Below are 16,852 nucleotides of genomic sequence, written 5' to 3'. Positions count from 1 at the left end.
AGGAGAAGGGGGTGGCCAGCATGGCTCAAGGGGTGGTCACAGACCCCGGGGGCCCCGAGATCCTTCCGGGTGGCTCTGGAAGGTAAAAGCCGTACTCGTAATCACCCCAAGACTCCCTGTGCCGTGGTCATGGTGTTGAGGTTGGACAGAAGTGCGGTGTCTCAGCGGGAATCAGGCAGCGGCCCACGGTGCTGGGGATGTGGTGCTCCTCAACGTCACAGGACGGACCCAGAGCCGGCTCCTCTTCGGTGCGGCAAACAGGAACAGCGAGGGGGCGTCTGGGGGACACGAGGCACCAGGGCCCAAGGACCAGCCCGTGCAGTGGTTTGAGATGCAACTCGAACGCCCTGCTTTTTAAAATTTATTTTGTTTCAATGAGTCGCCTTTTATACTGACAAACGATAGCTTTCCAGGCTCTACTATCTGACAGGCATTTTCACCAAACAGCACAGTGAACTTGCCGCTTTGGGGAAAATGGACGGTATTTGTTGCTAACGAAGTTCGGGCAAAACTAGGATTTCGGATAACTGTTGTCTGTTACTGTGACCCTGACAGCTTCCCAATATTTAACACCTTTTCCAGTGGGATTAGCCGTGATTTGAACCAACGTGACTTTTTGGTATCGGGCTATGAAATGTGTCCACGTGACTTGTTGAACCAGTGTTTCCAAATGGCCCCGGGCAGGTTGTTGTAAATTCACACACACAAGCAAAAGATCCATCGATGTGCCGGACGGTTCGCTGGGCCTTGATGCGGAGAGGATGAAGGTCGCCGGTCTGGGCTCAGATGCTGCCACTTGAGCTTTGACAAACCCCGCTTTTCTGTCCACATATTGGTAGTGAGGTTGCATTTTCTTTTCTTTCTTTAAAAAAATTTTAAAGTTTTTATTTATTTACTTGAGAGAGAGAGAGAGAGAGAGAGAGAGAACGATCAGAGGAGGGGCAGAGGGCGAAGGGGACAGAGGATCCAAAGCAGGCTCTGTACTAACGGTAGAACCCAGCGTGGGGCTCGAACCCACCAACGGCGAGATCGTGACCTGAGCGGAAGTCGGACGCTCAACCCACCGGGCCACCCAGTGTCCTCTGGCCCCATTTTCTTAAAGATTATAAACAAGATACGGTGTAAGACTGAATGCACAGCAGATATGAGACTCTGTCTTCGATTAGCCAGATAGCGGACACACACACACAGTGAGGATCTCACTATTTTTTTTCAATTTGGAAAGTCTAGTTTTTTTCATTAAAATGCTATTTATGTTAACATATAATGGGCTTATGATTGCTATTTTTACATGAATCCATCAGTAAATATTTACAATTTCTTCTGCTTTAATCCATACTGCGGTACAAAAGCTCCATTGCGTCCCCCATAGTTTTTCACCCCTTTGCTGTCAAGTTTGAGCCCCGCGAGGCAGACAGAGGGGAGGCCCCCTGCGGGACGAGTGATCGTGGCCGTGGCTCCCTGATGCCACAGAGGGAGTGGGCGAGCGCTCCTGTGCACCCTAGCGTTGACTGCAGATTTCGCACCCACTGGAGCAAACTTCTCTCCTGCTCTTTGCTCCCAGAAGCAAAGGTACCAGCCGTGGACCGCCAGTCAGTGGTCAGCCTCGGGGTGTGGCTCTGGTGGGCAGCTGTCAGCTGCCCGTCCTGCCCAGCCTTACCGAAGGCGAAGCTTTCCTTGAAGTGGTCTCCATCTGGGGCCACATGCTTTTGTACTGGGGGGCAATGGATACACACAGCTTCCGCTGAAGCCCGAATTTTGGCTGATGCCCAGTTTAGGCAGCGAGGGCTGGTTAGCAACTAAACCACGGAAGCACGAATAAATAAAACATGTCTACATTTTCTCGCTGTGAGTTAGTACCTCTGAAGGCAGAGGACTGCTATTTCTTGCTACTGTGAACCCACTGAATACTAAGGAAGCTCTCCCTGCAAGTTCGTCATAACATTCACTATTAGATGCATTTCTTCGGCTAATGTTGAAATTGATTTCCCGCAGCCGTCATCTGCCTGCTTTAGAGCTTTATTTTTTGTTTGATGGACACGTGTAAATAGCGCACCGTAGTCTGCAAACAGCTGAATGATCTATGTGTGCTGCAGAGTGGAATCGATCCACCCACCCGTGAAGCGAAGCCCGGAGGCAGAGGGGGCTCTGTGCGGCCCCGTGGGACGGACGTGCAGCAGCGGGATTGGTGGAATCCCCGGAGTCTCCCGGACCCGATTTTCCCGGTGACGTGGAAGGCTGCTGACTCAATCCCAAGCGACGGCCACAGGTCTCTTCCCCCGAGACGCCGCAGTTTAAGCCACACCAGAGGCCGACAGCCTGTCAGTCTCATCCCCGCTGTTCACACTGCGGTCCCCCTGGCGCTGGGGCTCGGCGTGTGTGCGGAGTGAGCTCGGATCTTGCCGGGGACCAGTAGCCCCCACCAGCCGGGAGCGACTAGGAGGCATCGCACGGGTGGCCCGAAGCTGGGGCTCCCAAGCGCCGGGCCAGTTGGCTTCCCGGGCACCCGCATGCGGGGCTCGCCTGGATGGCCACGTTCCCTGCTCTGGGGTCCTGAGGGCTGCAGGGCGTGGCCCCTGACTCCACTCCCGAGCTAAATGTGCCCACCTTTTCAAGAGGGAGGGCGCTGGCCGGAAGGCGGCGTCCGAGAGGCCCTGACTCTGGCCGGAAGGGGGCGTACTTGAACCGTTCTTCCTAGTGGTGCTCCGCCAGCCAGTGCTGTGGATTCACACGCGTGACCTGCTACGGATTTGAAAACACCCGCCGCGACGTGACTCTTGTTCTCAAGGAGCCTGTAGTCTGGAGGAGAGATGCGCCTCCGCCAAGAGTGGCGGGCGCTGTGGAGCCTAAGCTGGTGAGGCAGGCCCAGAGCACAGGAGGCGAAGGGCTCGGCCGCTAGAGCAGACAGTCCAAGGGCAGCGGGTCCTCAAGGGGAGCTCGTGAGGACGCTCCACAGGGTGGGTGTGGCCTAGAAGGCTTTGAGGATGGGAGAGGAGTCTGGCAGATGGACATGGGGTGGCCCTTGAACACATGCAGGCACTTGGCAGGGAGACACGGGAGGCCAGGGCGTATACGGGTGGGTGCCCATTGCGGGAGTAGAGGGCACACGGCCCGTGGGGACGAGGACCCTCGGAGGATCTTCAGTGTCAGAACGGCTTGGCCGTGACGCCAACGGGCACGTTGGCTTTGTTTCTCCCGTGGACGTGTTTGGACAAGTGCTGTCTCCTCTGTCGACGCTTAGGGACCTTCTCCAGGTCCCTGCGATGTGTGCAGTTGTGAACTTTGTCGTGTTTCTCTTGCGTGGAGTCGGTCTGGCTCTGAGCCGGTGGATCAGTCCCACGTTGCTTCTGGAATCGGCATCCCTTAACCGTCGAGTGTCACCGCTGCCCCGTTCCCTGGCTCCTCTCCTTCCCGAGCTTCATTCCGAGTCTGTCCCGCGGTGGCCGTGTTCCCACCGGCAGGACGTGAGGGTTCTGGCTGCTGTGCAGCCTCACGGATTTGCTACGGTTAGTCGTCTTTGTTCCCGTTGTTCCCACGCAGACTGGTCGGTACCTTGTTGTGGCTTCCGTGTCTTTCCTCATGATTCACGTCCGCACCTTTCATGTGCTTATTTGCCACCAGTATATTTCTTTCGTGAATTATCTGTTCGGGTTTTTTGCCCTTTAAAAAACCCCAACTGTTTGTCTTCTTAATATTGAGCTGTAAGCGTTCTTTAAGTATTTTGGATACAAGTCCTTTATTAATGTATGTCTCAAAAATATTTACCTAGGTTTCTTTTAATTGTTTTCCTTTTTAGAATAAGTGTTTGTTTATTTTGAGAGAGAGAGAGAAAGAGAGAGAGAGAGAGAGAGGGAACACCCATGGGGGAGAGACGCGCAGAGAGGGAGGGAAAGAGAGAATCCCAAGCAGAGCCCAACTCGGGGCTCAAACCCACGACCCTGGGACCACGACCTGAGCCAAAATCAAGAGTCTTTCACTCAACCGACTGAAACACCCAGGCGCCCCACTGTTTGTTTTCTTAGGAGTGTCTTTCAAAGGGCAAAAGTTTTTTGTTTGATGAGGTACACTTTATCAGTTTTTAAATGGTTTCTGCTTTTTACATCTTTTCTCGGAAATTGTTGGTTAGTCCAAGATCACGAGAATTTTTTCCTGTGGTTTTTTTTCGAGAAGCTTTATGTTTTATGGTTTACGTGCTGAGAGGTGAGTTTGGAGATGGCGTGTGATGGGGCAAGGACCGTATTTTCTGTGTATGGCTGTCTAATGGCTCCAGTGCCATTTGTTGTAAACGTATTTCCCGCCCTGAGTGACTCTGGTTTTTTGTTAACACTGAATTGCGCATATGTGGGTGGGTCTGTTTCTGGAATCTGTTCTGCTCCGTTGATGTGCGTGCCCACCCTTATGCCAGCATCACTCCACCTAGATCGTGTGCTGGGGTGCATCCTGACAGGGGAAAGTGGACGCCTCCAACTTTACATCCAATTTTCAGAATTGTTTTGGCCAGTAGGTCCTTTGCCCTGCCGTAGATTTTATTTTTTTTAATTTTATTATCATTTTTTAAAATGTTTTTATTTATTTTTGAGCAGAGAGCATGAATGGGGGAGGGGCAGAGAGAGAGGGAGACACAGAATCGGAAACAGGCTCCAGGCTCCGAGCGGTCAGCCCAGAGCCTGACGCGGGGCTCGAACTCCCGGACCGCGAGATCGTGACCTGGCTGAAGTCGGACGCTCAACCGACTGCGCCACCCAGGCGCCCCTTATTATCATTTTTTTAAATGTTTTTATTTGTTTTTGAGCAGAGAGAGAGCATGAATGGGAGAGGGGCAGAGAGAGAGGGAGACACAGAATCTGAAGCAGGCTCTGGGCTCCGAGCTGTCAGCACAGAGCCCGACGCGGGGCTCGAACTCATGAACCGTGAGATCACGACCTGAGCTGAAGTCAGATGCTTAACCGACTGAACCACCCAGGTGCCCTATGCCCTCCCGTAGATTTTAGAGTCAGCCTGCTCTCTGGGCCCTCGGCATCTTTAACCCGGACCACGGCAGTGGCCTGACCTCCCCCAATCATCAGGTCCGTGTCCCCAGCGCCTGCTGCCTTCCAGATCAATCCCCTTACGAGATGGGTTCTTTTCCCATGGATGCTCTAGGATTATTCAGTGGCTAAAATATTCTGGTTATTAAAATGGGCACAATGTTTTTGTTTTCCCTCATGCTTGGGTCATAATATTATGCATGTAATTGTTTTCTCCTAAATCCAATTTTGGTTTCTTATGAGGGCTGAACGGAGCCATCACACCGTTTTCCCTGAGATTCGTGTTTCTGCTAAAATTGTAGATCATTAAATCTTGACCGCTAGGGTTGATCTGGGCCGCCAGGCAGGTTAATGACGACAAAAATGTCCAGAGGGCGCGAAGCCCCTCTCGCTCCTGCCTGCGGACCGTGTGCGGCTGACCCGCACGACCTCGTTAATCCTGCCTGCCGCCCCCAAGGCCTGCGCTCCTCTGTTCGACACACGAGAAAGGTCTTTATCCAGCATGTGACAGGCTCCGCCTGGACCCAGGTGGCCTCTGGTCGGGATGAGCTCGCCGCAAAGCTTGTCAGTGGCCTCGGGGTCCCGGCAGATGCGAATTTTCTGAGCGCGGGCTCGGCTTGCCATTTCCCGGAGGGCCTTCTGTGCGAACCTGTGAGCTGCCCCTGCAGATGATTCAGCGCATAACTGGGAAATGCGCAAATCCCCTCACACCCCCCCCCCCCCCCCCCCCCCCGCCGCACTTGAACATCCTCACGGGGGCTGCAGCTGGAGTCCCCGACCATTCTGGGCTTAGTGCGAGGATCCCGCCTCCCTGGAAGCTCCTCAGCCTCAGGCCACCCAGGGCCGTGGGTCCCCCCGACAGCCTACAGCCCCGGTCAGTGCCTTTTTCTGTTTTCCTTCCAACAAGCCGTCATGTGATCAGTGGGGTATTTCACAACACACGGAGTCCCCAGAACCCAGGAACTGGACCCAGTTCCCCTCTGGGAGATCACAATGTCCAGTGAAGGCCCTGAGGGATTGCGAATCACTTCGTCACCTCACCTGAGCATAGACGGTGGCACCTGCAGAGACACGGGTCCCAGGACGCCACCCCGAGAAAGGCTGCTTGTGACAGGACATCACACGCAGAGCCCCGGGAGGGCAGAAATGCGCCTCCTGCCGGACGGAGCCTTACGCAGGTACTGCTGCCCTTTGGGGGAGAGAAGGTCCCTCGCCACAGAAAGCAGGTAGTGAGAGGAAGGGAAAATTGCTTTATAAATTAGAAGCAAACACAGATCTGAGTGAATTGCTCTGGCTCCCGGGGAGGTAGCCGTCTGCATTCATTCATTTAACGCACATTTGTGAGAGCCCACCGCGTGACGAGCTTGTGCCTGGCACCACCAGGCTCTTGGCCTCATGGAGCCTACAGTCGACAAGCAAACAGATACATCAAATTATTTCAGAATGTGACAAGTGCCAGAGAGGCAAAGAAGATGTCTTCCTCTACAAGGGAAAGAGGTGGGAAGAGTTTTCCAGGAGGGGAGGTTTAAGCCAGGACCTGAAGGGTGAGAGGCCACCGGCGGGGGCCAGGGACATAGTGGTGGCAGGAAGCGTCCTCAGGCAGAGGGGATTGCTTGTGCAAAGGCCCTGAGGCAGCAGAGGCGGGTGCTTGCAAAGGCCTGAGTGAAACAGCAGTTGGAGGTCAGGAAGCGACTGTTTGCACGGGAAGCGGGTTTAAGACTCGATCTGAGTTATGTTTCTGGACAATCGCTTGGGCTGCCCTGTGGAGAGGGGGCTGCGAGGTGGGAGAGGCTGGCCTGTGCCCAGCCGCGAGGTGTTGGGGCCCCCGGGGGAGTGGAGGGAGGTGAGGGGGTTCTGTGTGGAGTTTGGGGGGTGCCTGCAGCACAGATGGGACCGGGGAGACCTCCCGCACTTGTGGCACGGGTTTAGGGAGCACAAGGTGCCAGGCACCCTGGGGCAGTCGGGGAGAGGGCTGGAGCCCCGTTCCCGGAGTTGCTGAGGACGGGGGCGCGCGGACTGGTTTGGATTCTTCCGTCTGGACCTTAGGCGTGCTGGTTGCCGTCTCGGACGCTGGGGCTCCTGACTCCTGCACCTCCATGTGCTGGCTGGGTGGGCCTGAGAGGGGCATGCAGGGGTCACCCTGGGCCCCCAGGCGGGATAGCGTGGTTCATGGTGAGGAGTCTGGCCCACGGTCCCCTGTATTAATCCTTCCTCCTGTGGGAGGCCAGACGACACCTGGTGGCAGGTTGGCCCTGGCCCGTGGTGACTTTGTGTGGCTGTGGCTGTGGCTGTTAGAAACGCCAAAGGTACAGGCTTGGTAAATGTGAATTTAAAGGATAGCATCAAATAAACCATCACTGTTGTCAAATTATATTTAAACATGCTCTGTTTATAAAACCAATTTACTCTACACAAAGCACATAATGTCCTGAGTGGGCAAAGTGAAAAGTAATCACCCAATCAATTATTAACAACAATTTTCCGAGTAAAGTTTCTCTAAATGTGGCTGTTCGGTACTAACGATGAGGTCTCAGGTTTATAAAGCACGGTACGTGTCCGTGTGTGGGTGCATTTGGTATGGGAGAGGAGGGGACAAGCCCTGACCATAACTCTCCTCACTCTGCGGGCAGGCTTTCGGAGCTGCCCCATGACTCTGGGACCGGGCCTTGCATCTGTCCATGCGTGATCCCCTCTGGCAGCTGTCAGGACCAGGTGCAAGAGGTCTTCCTTCCTACCCCATGGAGCACGAGACCCTTCCAGAGCTTTTCTGAGATGGGATGTATTTACCTGTCACGATAACTTCTGGGACGTGGAGAGTGTGGAGTTTTCAAAGCTATTGTTTACTGAGCACTTGCTTTGAGTACTCCCGGGTGCTAAGCGTTTGCACGTCATGTATCATTCGGGCACAATGGCCCCTCTAAGAGCAAAGGCTGTTTCGTGGAGGGAGGAGAGTTTTGATGAACGATGCTGGACAACTGCATACCCCAGATGCACAGAAGAACAAAAGACTCAACTCAATCTGTTCACACCGGTGAACATTAACTCGGATACACCACAGACCTAGGGTGAAGCCAAAGCAAGAGAGCTTCCAGAGGAATGCGGGAGGGAATTTCCATGAACTTGGGTTAGGCAAGAGTTCTTAGATAAAAGCAAGAGCCATAAAGATCAATAAAGGAAGTCTCATCAAAATTAAAAATTTTGTATCGATACTACCCAAAGCAATCTACATACTCAGTGCAATCGCTATCAAAATAACACCAGCATTCTTCCCAAAGTTAGAACAAACAATCCTAAGATTTGTATGGAACCAGAAAACACCCCGAATGGCCAAAGCAATCCTGAAAAAGAAATCCAAAGCTGAAGGCCTCACAATCCCGGGCTTCGGGCTGTAATTACAAAGCTGTAATCATCAAGGCAGTATGGTACTGGCACAAGAACAGACACTTAGATCAGTGGAATAGAATAGAGAGCCCAGAAATGGACCCATAAACGTATGGCCAACTAATCTGTGACAAAGCAGGAAAGAATATCTGATGGAAAAAAAAAAAAAACAGTCTCTTCAGCAAATGGTGTTGGGAAAACTGGACAGCAACACGCAGAAGAATGAACCTGGACCACTTTCTTACAGCAGACACAAAAATAAACTCAAAATGGAGGAAAGACCTAAATGTAAGACAGGAAGCCATCAAAATCCTTGAGAAGAAAGCAGGCAAAAACCTCTTTGATCTCGGCAGCAACAACTTCTTACTCAACACGTCTCCAGAGGAAAGGGAAACAAAAGCAAAAATGAACTCCTGGGACCTTATCAAAATAAAAAGCTTCTGCAGATCGAAGGAAACAATCAGCAAAACTAAAAGGCAACCGACGGAATGGGAGAAGATATGTGCAAACGACATAGCAGATAAAGGGTTTAGTATCCAAAATCTATAAAGAACTTCTCAAACTCAACACCCAAAAACCAAATAATCCAGTGAAGAAATGGGCAAAAGACACGAATAGACACTTCTCCAAAGAAGACATCCAGATGGCCAACCGACACATGAAAAGATGCTCAACATCACTCATCATCAGGAAAATACAAATCAAAACCACAATGAGATACCACCTCACACCTGTCAGAATGGCTAACACTAACAACTCAGGCAACAACAGATGTTGGCGAGGATGCGGAGAAAGAGGATCTCTTTTACACTGTTGGTGGCAACGCGAGCTGGTGCAGCTGCTCTGGAAAACAGTATGGAGGGTCCTCAAAAAATTGAAAATAGAATTACCCTTTGACCCAGCAATTGCACTACTAGGTATTTATCCAAGGGATACAGGTGTGCTGTTTCGAAGAGACACGTGCGCCCCAATGTTTATAGCCGCACTATCCATAATAGCCAAAGTATGGAAAGAGCCCAGATGTCCATTGATGGATGAATGGATAAAGAAGATGTATATACATACAATGGAGTATTACTCGGCAATCAGAAAGAATGAAATCATTTGCAATAATGTGGATGGAACTAGAGGATATTACACTAAGTGAAATAAGTCAGTCAGAGAAAGACAAATATCCTATGACTTCTCTTATATGTGGACTTTAAGATACAAAACAGATGAACATAGGGGAAGGGAAGCAAAAATAATATAAAAGCAGAGAGGGAGACAAACCATAAGAGACTCTTAAATATAAAAAACAAACTGGGGGTTGCTGGAGGGGAGGTCGATGGGGGATGGGCTCAGTGGGTGATGGTGTGAAGGAGGGCACTTGTTGGGATGAGCACTGGGTGTCATATGTAAGTGATGAACCACTAAATTCTATCTCTGGAATCATTGTTATACTATAGGTTAACGAACTTGGATTTAAATCAAAAAAGTAAAAAATAAAAAATAAATTATTTTCCACGTTACTCAGGTAGTTTTTTTTACTTCCAACAAAATTGAAGGAAGAATCGACTCCAGTTTTCCACTGATTTTTTTAATGTTTTTAAGAAGAAATCGCTGAGTGCTTTATTTTTTGCATACAATCCAGAAGGAGTTAAAAAAATTAAGTGACCTTGTCATAACACTATTCTTTCTTTAAAAAGTTTATTTATTTTGAGACCCTGAGTGGGGAGGGGCAGAGCGAGAGGGGAGAGAGAGAATCCCAAGCAGGCTCCACAAAGTCAGCAGGGCTTGAACTCACGAATCTTGAGATCATGACCTGAGCCAAAATCAAGACTCGGATACTTAACCAACTGGGCCGTCCAGGCCCACTAACGATATTCTTAAATTTTATTTTCTTAATGTTTATTTTTGAGACAGAGGGAGACAGAGCGTGAGTGGGGGAGGGGCAGAGAGAGAGGGAGACCCAGAATCTGAAACAGGCTCCAGGCTCTGTGCTGACAGAGCTCGAACCCACAGACCATGAGATGGTGACCTGAGCTGAAGTCGGACGCTTAACCGACTGAGCCACCCAGGTGCCCCACAATATTCTTTATAATAGCAATCTCGTTATTTACACGAACACGATTAGCATTTACATCTATAAAACTGACAATGGGCCATTACTGGTGTTGGACCCCATTCCATTTTATCATTAAGTATCACACGTTAAAGGATACTAAGCTAACTGGCCTTTTTAAAGCTCCATACATCTCATTAGAAAATTCATTTCCAGTAAAATAATATTTTAAGATTCACGAATTATCAAAAGTTGTAATATATTTATGTCAACTCCACACTAATAGGACTTTTAACAGTAATTCAATGGGGGGGGGAGGATTTTAATTTGGAGCCTTTGGAAACATTTTAAAATGTTACATTTCCATTCACAGCTATTTTCTTGTTGCAGAGAAATATGATGAAATAATCAATAAACCTAAATTTCTGTGAGAGAAACAGAATGGAAGTCAGAGTTCAAGGAAGCCAAAGAAAAATTGGAAATTTCCAACTGTTAAAAGAGGGCTCATTCATCTGTTTCTTAAATGGATAATGGTAGATAGGAATCAAAGCCCACAGTCTTGGTTTCATTGGAATCATGTCATAATTTATTTGCTTTATGTAAAAAAATCAGTATTTGTAATATGTAGAAAATTAGAGTATTTGAAGCTATTATTTAAACTTATGTCAGGACACTTTAGATATCAACTTTAAAGCGTGCCACGTGAAACAGAAGTTTTCAAAATTATGTTCAAGTGTATAAGGGAGAAAGTTTGGAGACCACTCGGCTCTCCATTTGCCTGCATCAAAGCCGTAAATACCCGGACTCCGCCCCGGGAAAATGAAGTCAGAGTCTCTGGTCGCGTCCTCCCCACCATGCCCACCCTCATGACAGTCGCTTGAGCCAGTGTTGAGAACCACCGTCATGGGGTGAATTAGAGGAACTCCTCCGGGACAGAAAGGGTCTGGAAAAGCACGCCGAGCAGGTACAGAACAAGGAAAGGAGAGAATCGAAAGAGGAGAGAGAAGCAGAGGGAAAAAAAGCAGGAAACAAACCGTTGATAAGCCACCTCACCGCACCCCATCCCGATTATGGCCTCTAATCAATAATGATTGCGTTATTACCGGTGACTCTTGGAAAGTACATGTGTCTTTTTTATTTTTTGTGTTACTGTAATATTTGACGACGTGCATTAAAAGTCATTTGGATGAAAAGCAATTAAAAATTTTGCTCTCCAGACAGATTGCTAAGAGAAAGAAAAATGTTTTAAAATGTTTATTAAAGAGAGAGAGAGACAGCGCATGTGTGAGCAGGGGAGCGGGGAGAGAGAGAGAGAGAGAGAGAGAGAGAGAGAGAGACAGAGAGAGAGATCCCCTGACCCTGCCTGGGATCGCGACCTGAGCAGAGATCAAGAGTTGGACGCTCAACCTACTGAGCCACCTGGGCACCCCTTTCTTCAGTGTTTTGTGGTGACTCTGTGGCCCCGATTCGCAGGGTTCTGCCCCCTGAACGTCGGATGGTTCGTGGGTTATGATGTGAGCGACAGGCTTGTACGGCGAAGACGCGGCATTCGGGGTCGGTACCCAAGGTCACGGCTGCCCGTTTCGACACCATTTCAGGGGTCTAAGGCTGATGAGGCTGGCGCTGCAGGTGCGAGGGGCGAGGACCCCAGCAGAGAGTCCACTCGGTCCTGGGTCCCGGCTCTGATGAGCCGCCCTGGCCCCTAGGCCCCTGGCCCAGTCCTCACGTCACAAGAGCCCGGGGAGGCCGAGGAGGCCCAGGAGGGCTGGGGGCCACGGGGCTGGGGCTCAGCTGTGGGAACGATGGGGCGGCGTCTGGGAGTGAGGCCAGATCCCCCCCCGTGCCCGGGCCCCTCGCGGGAGGTGACGTGGCACGTCGGTCCCCTCCTCCGTGGCACTGGTGGGGTTATTTGAATATCTTCTGGTCGTTGCCGCCTGGGAATGACTTCCTCTGAGCAGGGAGACATCAGCGTGTCGGCGAGAGGCCCGCCTCTGGGAAATCGTAGTTGCTGCTCTCGTGTCCCTGTGCAGAAGTGCCTCGGTGGTTTCTGGGGAAATAGAAGCATGTCTGGAGGAGGTGGTCACTGTCCCAGAGGTCCTGGAGGTCCCCGGAAACGCTTCATGAACACGTTTAATTGAAAGGCCCGGTTCATTCCTGATGGCCTGGTCCGGGTGCCGGGGGAGCCAGGAACGGAGTCACGCAAAGTCCCTCCTTCCCTACGAGGCCGATGGGCTCCATTTCCATACTCACGGTCTTACTGTGCGGGAACTTTGCCGTCAGACGTGTGCATTCCGATTAGGAAAAGGTGGGGCGTACGTTATACAAGACAGCGTTTCCCGGGTGGCCCACGTGGGCAGGAGGGGAGCCCGCCGCCTTCACCAGGGCACCCGGCCGGCCTTGGTGGGACCCTCCCGTGGCCCCTGTGCAACCTGTCCTTGCCGGCAACCCCCTGCTGTAGCCCGCAGGGCCCCTGAGACCCGATGGTTCACCTGTCCTCGCTGGCATCCACCCTGCCGTGTTGCAGCCCTCAGGGCCCCTGAGACCCGATGGTTCGAGCTCCTTTCTCACAGGTGCTTTCTCCCGCCATGGTGGGCTTTGAAGAATGAGCCGTGGAAACGAGGCGCTCAGGCGGACGAGACACGGCCTGTGTCGGCCAGGCTTGTGTGAAGGAACTGTCTGCCGTTTCGGCCCCATCCTCCTCTCGGCCGGGGCTGAGCGGTCAGTGCAGGAGGGGAGCGAAACGGGGTGCTTCTGGAGGGGGCAGCTGTGGGCATGGGGTTCTACACACCCCAGGTGTCAGATCCCTGTCCCTAGTCCTCTCTCTCGAGGTCCAGCCCTGCCCACTGTCTGCCCGCCAATCCCCTGGGCCTCCCCCTCCTATTTCCCCACAGTTGTGTCCTCTGGTAAATGTCGTGTCCTGTGATAATCCTGGTTGGTGTCATCTGCAGGGTGATGGGCAGCGAACGTGTGTATAGACATCTGAGTAGGGCCTGTGACGAATGCAGAGGACAGGAGGGAGACACAGTGATGGGGGGTGTGTAGGAAGCATCCAAGGATAGTGAGGGAGGAGCCCTATAATCTTAGGGGAGGGGGTCTAGGCAGAAGGACCGGCAGGTGCGAGATTGAGAACGTGCCTGGTTGGAGCCGAGGAACAGTGAGGGGCACTGGGGGTGCAGGGGGGCGGATGGGGGTCCTGCTCTCATGGGGGGCCCATTCCCAGTCATGGGGGTGTAGGGGGCCAGCAGGAGGTCCCGTTCTCATCGAGGGTCCATCCCCCAGGCAAGGACTCACGTCATGCTCACCGCAATTTTGATGGTTGGTTTTTGGGCCACAGGAACAATCTCAGAAAGGAGGGGACGGGTGGTTTCTTCCGTGTTCGATGGCACAGAGCCGAGGTGAGTAAATAAACTAGTTTCTGTCCATGCAATCCCCGCTGTTTTAACTTCTGGCTGTGCAGCAGCGACAGAGTCGTGTCCTGGACGCTTCTGTCTGCACCATGGCTGACCTTTCCCGGCTATCACTTGCCTACATTTTATTTGTTTTAGAAGAATCAAATTAATATTTTATTTAGGAAAGACGGCCATTCTTAAATCATACATAATTCAAACTTTCCCAAAGGCAAGCTCTTAAATCTTCCAGATGGCTGTTAGTTACTTCTTCCTGGTGAAATTCGTGGGGTGGGGGGGGGTCAGGATGCAGGTGGCGGTGGGTCAGGGGCGGGGGCCAGCAGGGCTGAGAATCACTCTCTCCTGGAGCACGAATGGCTGCAGAGGGCAGGTCCGAGGGGACTGTTGGGCCGAGGAAGGGAGCGTCCTTTCACGTGAACCCCCCCGTCTGGGAGTCACCTGCAGGGCTCCGCTCTGGACAGCCTGCTGCCTGGGGGGCAGGAGCGGCTCAGGGGAAGGGGCCCTGTGCGCCCACCTTCCTTCTCCGACTCGGGCTTTACTGAGAGCCTGCGTGAACACAAATGACTACAGGTCACGAGTGACGGCCGATCGGCCTGGTTCCCACAGCTGGGCTCCCTGATCCCGGGGCCAGGACACAGATGTCACATTTCCCTCTGCCAGTGCAGTGGCTGGGGGTGGGAGGGGTTCACTCCTTCCCCTCACCCTCACCCACACAGCCCAGCCCTGGAGGGCCCCTTCCCCCAAGCAGTCCTGCTGGGACCCTGCCAGGCTGCCGGGTCCCAGCCCCTTGGGACCCCTTCGCTGAGTTTCTGGGTCCTGAGGGCCCCCCTCCCCCCTCCCGCCTTGGGTAAGAAAAGATAAGGCTGTGAATGGAAACCTTCGTGGCTTTATGGCTGAACTGTATCACCAAATTCACGGATGGCGTCTGAAGCCCGTACCGAAGCTGTGGCTGCGCGGGGGCACCTGGAAACACTGTGGTTACGTGAGCTCAGATCCGACATGACTGTGTTCTTACAAGAAGAGGAGGAGACACCAGGGACATGTGGGGGAGGCCACGAGGACACGGGGGAAGGTGGCCCTCTCATGCCACGGGAGGGAGGCCTCGGGGAAGCCAGCCCCGTGACCCCCAATGGCTGGCGTCCAGCCTCCGGCAGATCCCTTCGTGCGGCCACCCCGACGGGGCGGTTTGTTACGGCAGGTGGCGGGCGCACGGGCAGAGTCCTGGCGAAAACCCGGAAGAGGCTCCCCAAGGAGACCGGGAGCCGCTGACGTGTGCGAGCCGGCCGTGGGGTCCCGGGGGGCGGGGGAGGCGCGGCAGGCCAGCGGCTGTAGGTTCGGGAGGGGCGGGGCCCCGGGAGGCGAGGGTGGGACGGGCCGCGGTGGCGCAGGTGAGGCTGAGGGCAGAGCGTGGCCCGCAGGACGCGGCTGGACAGGTTGGCTTGTGAAGCTGCGTGAGCAGGAGCGAGGGGAGGGCGAGGGCATCCCTCCTTCACCGTCCCTTGTTCAACACCGAAGTCATTTTTTATGAATCGGAGGTACGGTACGTGCACATGGTACCCGAACTCAACAAAACCAAGGGCGCGGCGGAGGACGAAACCGTCCCCCAACCCGCAGGCCCCGACCTGTCCTTCCTGGAGCCCCCCCGGACCCGCGCAGGTACGCAGATACCTCCTCTGTTATTTATTGCTATTTGTTAGTATGTTATTTATTGTTCTGTTGTTTGCTGTTCTTGCTCGTAAAATATTTAAAGCACATAGAAAACACAGAAAACATCCCAAATACAGACGTCCCGTGACTCATCTCCAGAACTCGCACATGAGCAACACGACTGAGGTTCCCCGTGAAGCCCCCCACCCCCACCTCGCTCCCGCCGCAGGGACCCGCTGTTCTGAACTTGGCGATCCTCCCTGGGCACAGCTCTTAATGACACGTATGCGTTCGTAAGCCCCACTTACACCTGTGTGTTCCTGCCGTCCGTGTGCCGACGACCTCGCCTTCCACCTTCCTTCCGCTCGCGCTCGTCTCCCGTTGCCGCGACTCGTGCCCGGGGCTGCGGCTCCGGCCCTTCTGTCCCGCGCGGTGCGCGGCGTGCCTGCCTGTCCCCGCTCTCCTGCCGTCGTCACTGGGGTCGGCGCCACGGATTCCACTGCTGGGGGTTCGGGACGGTCAGTATTCGGTTTCCGGGAGCCACTCCAGGGTCGCCAGAGGCCACCGCGTCTCCCACGGACGGGTCTCTGCAGACACCCGTCCCACCTTTGCGGACTGGCCGTCGCTGTTTGTAAGGACGACACAGACCCGGGACCCGATCCGCGGCGAGAAGAGGCAGCGGCTGAGGGCTGGCATGGAAGTGCCGGGCGCATGCCCTGCAGCGTCCCGACGCCAGGGGGCGTGCCCCGTGATCCCACGACGCCAGGGGGCGTGCCCCGTGGCCCCACGACGCCAGGGGGCGTGCCCCGTGGCCCCACGACGCCAGGGGGCGTGCCCCGTGGCCCCACGACGCCAGGGGGCGTGCCCCGTGGCCCCACGACGCCAGGGGGCGTGCCCCGTGGCCCCACGACGCCAGGGGGCGTGCCCCGTGGCCCCACGACGCCAGGGGGCGTGCCCTGCAGCGTCCCGACGCCAGGGGGCGTGCCCTGTGGCCCCACGACGCCGGGGGGCGTGCCCTGCGGCCCCACGACGCCGGGGGGCGTGCCCTGCGGCCCCACGAAGCCTGGACGTACGCTGCGGCACCATGATGGTGAGAGGAGCAGCACCACCCCCATAGGTGCCCGGAAATCGGATCAGTGGGGACGCCGACCTCGTGCAGGTGGGGACACAGACGGCCTTGGTGGCCCTGGGCGGAGGGACTCTGCTGAAAGAGGGGTGAGGCGGGAAGGCTGGTCCCTCCAGGGGCCAGAGGTGTGGCCGTGGATGCGGGGAGCCGTGGAAGCGTCTCCGGGTCAGGGGGAATGGGGCGGGGATCAGAACCGCACCCCTGGGGGCCGTCCCCTGCC

General features: G+C 54.0%; 1 long non-coding RNA gene across 1 annotated transcript; it reads right to left on the bottom strand.

Moving 5' to 3' along the window:
- Window positions 1–11,771: 11,771 nt before the first annotated feature.
- On the bottom strand, window positions 11,772–15,018 carry LOC125148112 (uncharacterized). Its single transcript, XR_007145425.1, has 3 exons — window positions 14,737–15,018; window positions 13,755–14,405; window positions 11,772–13,442 (listed from the first exon to the last, which is right to left on the bottom strand). It is a non-coding gene; the product is annotated as an uncharacterized LOC125148112 (long non-coding RNA).
- Window positions 15,019–16,852: the final 1,834 nt, after the last annotated feature.

The sequence above is a fragment of the Prionailurus viverrinus genome, chromosome D2 (genome assembly GCF_022837055.1).
Source record: "Prionailurus viverrinus isolate Anna chromosome D2, UM_Priviv_1.0, whole genome shotgun sequence".
Classification (NCBI taxonomy): domain Eukaryota; kingdom Metazoa; phylum Chordata; class Mammalia; order Carnivora; family Felidae; genus Prionailurus; species Prionailurus viverrinus.
This window is presented reverse-complemented; position numbering and strand designations above follow the sequence as displayed.